Source organism: Octodon degus, unplaced genomic scaffold, assembly GCF_000260255.1.
Source record: "Octodon degus isolate 3935 unplaced genomic scaffold, OctDeg1.0 scaffold00075, whole genome shotgun sequence".
Lineage (NCBI taxonomy): Eukaryota > Metazoa > Chordata > Mammalia > Rodentia > Octodontidae > Octodon > Octodon degus.
The window spans coordinates 8,387,276-8,394,266 of record NW_004524651.1 but is presented as its reverse complement, the minus strand read 5'-3'; the positions used below and the strand labels follow the sequence as shown (position 1 = coordinate 8,394,266).

Here is a 6,991-nt window from a genome sequence, read left to right as displayed (position 1 = left end):
GGAGAGTCACATGGAGAGAAAATATTCTCTCAGGCTTTCACAGAGAGCACATTGGCCAAGCAATGGCTGTGACTCATCCACATGGCTGACACTGACAAAGCTTCTACAATCTGAGGTACAGGATCTCAGGATAAACCCTCACCTGAGGGTGTCTCACTGACCTTATCAGAGGCCATTATTTATTAAGCCTCCTATAGGATCATACCTTTGGATATGTTATTTTCTTTAAGTCTGGGACATTTTTGTTAGACCTTTGCTTGTTAGAATTTGGATCTGTCATTGCTTCTCGGCCTTTTGGCTAAGATCAAGTGTAGAATTTGGATCTGTCGGTGCCACCAAAAAGTCACCTGCTGCAGGCTTGGCCACTGGATCAATTGCTTATTGTTTTTTGGAGTGAGACATTTGAAATTTATTTCTCTAGTTATTTTGAAATTTAAAATACGCTGTTATTGGTAATGGTCGACCTATTGGGTAGTAGGTCTCAGAACTTACTCCTTCTGCCTTTTTGAAACTTTGTACTCTTTGAATAGCAACTTCTATTTTCCCTCTTTCCACCTTGAGCTTCTTGGAACTATCATCCTACTACCCACTTTGGTGAGTTGAATGTTTAGATCCTGCACATTGCTCAGCCGATATGCTCCATGTGCCTGGCTCCTTTCATGTAACTCGATGTCTTCCATGTGCAGCTATGTTGCTGCAAAAGCCGGAGCCGCTTTCCTTGTAAAGGATGAATAAGGCACTATGATGTATGCAGAAGAGTGAAACTGGATCCTTACATCACCCTGTGTACCAAAATCAACTTAAAATGGTCCAAGACTCAAATATAAGACCAGAAACTATAACGTTACTAGAAGAAAACTTATGTGTAAAAACTCCATGACATTGATCTAGACAATGATAATTTTTTTTTTTTAGATAGGAATAAAAAGCACAGGAAACCAAAGGAAAAATGGCCAGGTGGGATTACATCAATTTAAAAAGCCTCTCTATAGAAAAAAACACAGTTAACAAGGTGAAGAGACAGTCCACAGAGGGAAGAAAGTATTTACAAGCCATTCATCTAGTATGAGGTTAATAACCAAAATATATAAGGAATTATGACAATTCAATAGCTGAATAAAGATTTAAAAATGAGAATCCTGAATAGACATTTCTCAAAAACAGAACTTACAAGTGGCCAACAGATTCTTAAAAGAATGCTTATCTATATTAATCATTAGAGAAATGCATATTTAAGCCACAAGACATCACCTCACACCATCTGCTACAATGACCATTATCAATAAAGTGGAGAAAGAAGGAGTAAGGTAAAAGATAAAGTTTTTACACAAAGGGAATGAACCTGTTCAAAGGACAGAATCACTGAGATCAGGAGAAGGACGGGTGTGGAGAGAAGCATGTGTCTACGCAGGCTGGTTTGGATGATTGTACTGTGACTTTCTGCTGGTGTGGAAATGCTCAAGTAATGCGTAATGTTAATGCTTAATGTTGGGGGTTTTCTTTTTCAGTTTTTTCTTTTTAATTACTTATAATTGTTTTTTTCTTTCTTCCAGTTTTGCATGTATATATCTGGTAATATGAACAACTAATTTGAAGAGAACACCATGCAACACAACCAGTACTGTGAAATGCATATCATTTTCATTTAGTGAAGCTGCATCATTCATAATTTCTTCTGTTTTAATACTATTTTGTACTCTATTTTGAAAAAACAAAATTTCAAAAGATGAAGTTTTCATGAAGATGTAGAGAAGAGGAAATCCTCACATTATTGGTGGGAATGTAAATTTGTACACTATTTTGCAAAACAATGTGGATATTTCTCAATATATTAAAAATAGATCTAACATGAGATTCAGTTGTCCCATTGGGAAACTCAAAATAATTGAAACCAGGGATCGGGGATATAGCTCAGTGATAAAGTACCTGCCTGGCAAGCACAAGGGCCTGAGTTTGATTCCCACTACCAACAAAACAAAACAAAACAAAACAAAAAAAACCCCTAAAACCTCCCCAAAAGAACTGAAACTATGTTGAAGTGTTATCTGCCTACCCCTATTTTTATTATTACAGCATGAATAACAGTAGCTCTGCTTTATATGGATTTAAAGGCAGGACTAGAGGCAGTAGTAATCAAAGAAGCACACAAACGGACCGTGAAGAAATAAGCCACTTCCTCTCACCGTGAGTCTTTGCTGACAGGGACAGGAGACGGGAAGCAGGTTGCTCAGTTTCTGAAGACAACAGAGGCCACCATTAAGACTTAGACAAACACTCAGCCCTCAGTTCTATATGCAATTCTTAAACCAAGACTGGTTGGAAGAAGTGTCTTATTCTAAGGCCAGGACAAGGAAACCGCAAGGATGAATCCGGAACATCTAGTTGGGTCGGAAAATAAGGCAGTGCTTGCAAAAGGATAGCAATATCTCAAAAGGATACCACAGCCAACTTGAAGATGCTCCAACTGACCAAATCCAGAACAGTTTGACCCTCCCCCAAATCATAGTAAGAGTCCATAGTCCATGTTAAAACTAAGTAAGTAAATACATTTAGCAACACATAAGTTCAGAATGCAGGGCCGTGGAATGTGCTTGCATGGAGTGCAGCTTAGTTAGGTTTCCATCACTGGAACAAAATACGTGAGAAAACCTAAAAAGAGAGCAATCTCATTTTGGCTCACAGTTTGGAGGGTCCAGTCTATGGTCATTGGACCCCATTGCTTTTGGACTGGTGCTGAGGCGGTTCTTCATGGCGGGTACACACAGCAGCAGAAGCGTTCACTCCTGGAAGCATTCCCTCACAGAAATAGAAATCAAAATCAAGGTCCCAGTGCCCCTTCGAGGGCATGCTGCCTCCAAATGGACCTCCAACTGAGTCCGGTCTTTTACAGGTCACACCTGCTCCCCAAGTCGCACCATGTAGACCACGTCTTCATTTACCACAGTGGCCTGTGGAGGACTTTTTCCAAGTTGTAGCAGAGTTCAGTGCCCATAAACAAGGAAAAGAGAGTAACAGCCATAGTTACAATGGGTTCTGGCAAATGTCATCCATGAATTCCCCAAATACTAAGTAAGGTGTGATGGGGAGTAGAATATGTGTTGGGTCCCAGTTTCCCCTACAGATTAATTACTAATTCAAAGGCAGAATAGTGGTAAGTTTTTACTGGAGAGATTCGGTGGTTACCACATTAACAATAAGCAAAGTCAGTACCACTATTACTGGATGAGAGACATCACGTGTGACCTTCTAGTGTGGCTTTATAACAAGTCAGTGCCATAAAAGACAAAGAAAGGCAGAGAAACAGAAATGCAGCCTAAACTCTGTCTGATCCACGGTTAGCTCTTGACCGACCAATTCTGTGAAGGACATGTGTGCTTTTGCTAACTTGGAAGAATGAAAGGACCCCAGATACAGGCAAAATATTCCCTCCAGGAGTGTGGGGTTGTTCCCGAGCAGGTGCATCTGCACAGGGGTTGGGCTGAGTGAGAACCTGGCCTTGCCCAGGTGGGAGGCCTCAGCCTGTTCACCAAGGGCCAGAGTGAGAACCACGCGGTGGCACCAGCAAAGAGGCAGTTGTGCTCTGTTTGAGCTGGACACCATCTGCCCTGCTGTAGTAAAATTAGTGCCCCTGGTTCTTAGGTTTTCAAATCCAGACCGGGACGCACCCCGATGTCTGCCCTGCCTACTTCCCAGACCATTGCATCCTCTGGACTGAGTCACACACCGGCATGCAGAGTTGGTGCAAGCCCTCTTGGCTTTCATACTTATCTGGACCAGTTCTTACCAGTGTGCATGGCTCTCTCCATCACTTCTCTTTCTCTTTTTCTTTTTCCTCTTTCACCTTCTCTCTTTTTCTAAATATGAGCAATTGATGAATTTAGGTAAGAGACAGACAGTTGCAACTTTCCCATAAGAGCAAACTTTTCTCAAACACAGTCCACTGAAAACCTTCTGACCCTCACTCACTCTCAACATACAATTCCCCTTTGTAGAGTTCATTTTCTGGAAAACACAGCAGGGTGTGAGTGACAAGTTCATCCCTGATGTACTTTCCAAGTTTGGGACTCTTGATTTTTCTGTATTTGTGTTTCCCAACAAGGGTCTTCATCCAATAAAATAAACAGCCTCCAACCTACATCCAAATGTCTAAAACAGATCACAGCTCGGAAAGGCCAAGCGAAAGGAAGAGTTGTGCAGAAACAGAAGACGGAGCAGCCTTCTGTCTGTCCTCAGTGAAAGTTCCAGCAATGCAGGGTCTGGGCCAGCTCATATTACAACTATTCCAACTGTTCACTGTTCGTCAGTTGTATATATGAATTAAACTTAAAGTTCTCACAAAGTTCTGTCGCAGACATCTTAATGCTATTGGCCATACCTGCGTGCCGAATTTATTAAATCTACCCATATTTAGGTCTGAGTACATTTTCATACACTATAAGGCCAGGTAAGATCTTCAGCTTTCAAAACTCAATTCCACTCAGCAATGTTGAAGTCTGGCTTCAGAGCTGGCTCTTAGCGGTGGCATAGTTTATGTGTTACAGCAGTGTTATGTCGCCACGGAGTGCCAGAAAAATGTCTGTACAACTTAGGAGAGGGGCCTGAGAATCAAGAAGCAAGCAAGCTGTGATGCAGAATTTTAGGTAGACCATCCCAAACCAAGGGACATTATAGGAAGAATCGGTGGCAAGATGAAGTAAAAGGAAAAGTGTATCAATTAAGAAGCAAGAAACATAGACATTAATTTGAAGTTTATCCTGGACTCGTGGAAGAGCTGAGGGTCATTTTGTGGGCTTTTGGGCATTTGTGGTCCCCCTGAAGCTTTTGTGTTTTGCAAATTTTTGTGTTAATGTGACAATGTGCATTTTTCAGGAGGGAGATGTGTTAGCATTCTGTTTTAGTAAAAAAAAAAAAAAAATACCTGAGAAAAATGACTTAGAGGAGAAAAGCTTTATTTTTATTTTTGGATCATGATTTCAGAGATTTCAGGCCAGACTGAGCTGGCCTCCCTGCTGTGGGCCTTAGGTGAGGCAGACACAACATGGAGGCTGAGGAAGGCTGCTCATGTGCGTTAGGAAGCTGGGGTGGCAGAGGTGGGGGGAGAGGGAGGAGGGAACTGGTGAGAACTGGAGAGAAGAGGGGAGGGGAAGAGTCAAAAAGCAAGGACTGATGGATTTCTTCCTCCTTCTGCTTTGGTTCCATCTGATTGGCCAAGACCCCTCATTGGGCTGGGTCTCTTCCATCAGTGGCTGTCCCCATGCCAATCATTTCTGCACCCCCCTCCCCCACACACAGCCAGAGGTGTGCTTTCTCAGTTTTGCAAGCATCTCTCAGCTCAGTCCAATCAACACCATCACCGAAGCATTCTTATCTCTCATGAGACTCCCAGAGAGACACCTACCACACCCTGCAGGAAGTCATTATTTACTGCCAACAACCCCGCACTTGAACTTCTGAAGTCTAGACTTTGTAACTCCTCCTCTCTGTAGCCGGGCACACAAATCTGAGCTGGCCGCTTCCCATTCTCAGGCACTGTGTTCCCACTTGGGGCTACACTGGGTTCTTGAGACTGTGGTTCCTGCTGTGAGCGGCCAAGGCTTAGGAGGAGAGCTCCATAATGCAGTTCCTTCCCACAACAAGTTGGAATCAGGAAAAGTACATGTGAGTAAAGTAGCTGGAGACCAAATTTAATTTTATAAAAACCAAACTGGAAAATGCTGTTTAGATCTGCTGAAAAATGTAGTGTCTTATACTTTGCTTCAGTGCATTTCTGCTTTCTACATTAATATAGCCCCCAGGACAGACAATTTACCGGCTTGCTGCTCAGAGGGGCAGAGAATCTATGTATCCCAACACCATGTTTTTCCAATAAGAGGATCCAAAGATACTGATCCAAGTGTTTTTTGGTCCCGATCTAACTGTACTAAAATGATAAATGAGGGAGTTGATTGAGACCACTGTCGCCTTCCGGAATAACCATCAGTTTCTTGCTTTATGATTCAAGGTGGAAGTGCCGGCAGTCATAGAACATCAATACCTCACAGACTGACGCAACTTGACGTACAAATCCAAAAGGCTGTTTAAGACGGAGGCTTTGATAAGTCATTTGTGACTTTTGCCTGATTATACGATATGTTGTATACTTCTAAGGAAATTTAATTTGATCAAATGTAGCATGACTAATTTTTAAAACAAAATTTGAGGTAATAAAGTGCTTAAGCTAAAGCCACTAATAGCGTACAGATGTTCTCTATACCGGCACATTTATTTCAGAACATTCTGCGGGTATCAGAATTCGAGGTTGCTGAGTCCTTACATAAAGTTGGACAGCATTTGTACAACCCATGCGCAACCTCCTGTATGCTTTCGATATCACTTCTAGGTTACTCACAATTCCCAGTAGAATGTAAACACTACATACATGGTGGTTATAACAGTTGTTATACTGTATTGTTGAGAGGAGACTGACGAGGAAGACATTCAGTACATGTTCAGTACAACACACTGTTTTCCAAATATTTTGTGTTCACATTTGGTTGAATCTGTGGGTATGGTACCAGCAGAGAGCCAGTTGGATAATGTCTCCAAGCAATAAAAGAAGAAATAAGCAGCGCAAGCAAGAAAACTGTTATAACCATCATGGTGTTCCTTAATAAGCTTCTCAACTGTTGGAAGTAAAAATTAAGATAAAACAATTGCTTCAGTGACTCACTGAGCGAGGTTATAGCGAGAAAAGACTCAAATGCAGCGCTTGACCATCTGCCCTTCGAGGACGGGAGGTCAAAAACAGAAAGGAAGCGTGCACGGCTGTGACCAGCGCTAGATTTTAATTTTTCCCCTTTCATTTGTGAAATTCAATTGATAACGGGGCGAGCCACGCGTATTTTAAAAATTTGCATATTATTTTACAAACCGAGGCTAGTATTTGTTACCTACCAAATATTCTATATTAAATGAGTTTTCCAAATTATCTCAGGGAAACATGATTTATTTT

At 41.7% G+C, this 6,991-nt stretch overlaps 1 non-coding gene across 1 annotated transcript; it reads left to right on the top strand.

Moving 5' to 3' along the window:
* The first annotated feature begins 278 nt into the window (after positions 1–278).
* On the top strand, positions 279–469 carry LOC111817965. Its single transcript, XR_002822052.1, has one exon. It is a non-coding gene; the product is annotated as a U2 spliceosomal RNA (small nuclear RNA).
* Positions 470–6,991: the final 6,522 nt, after the last annotated feature.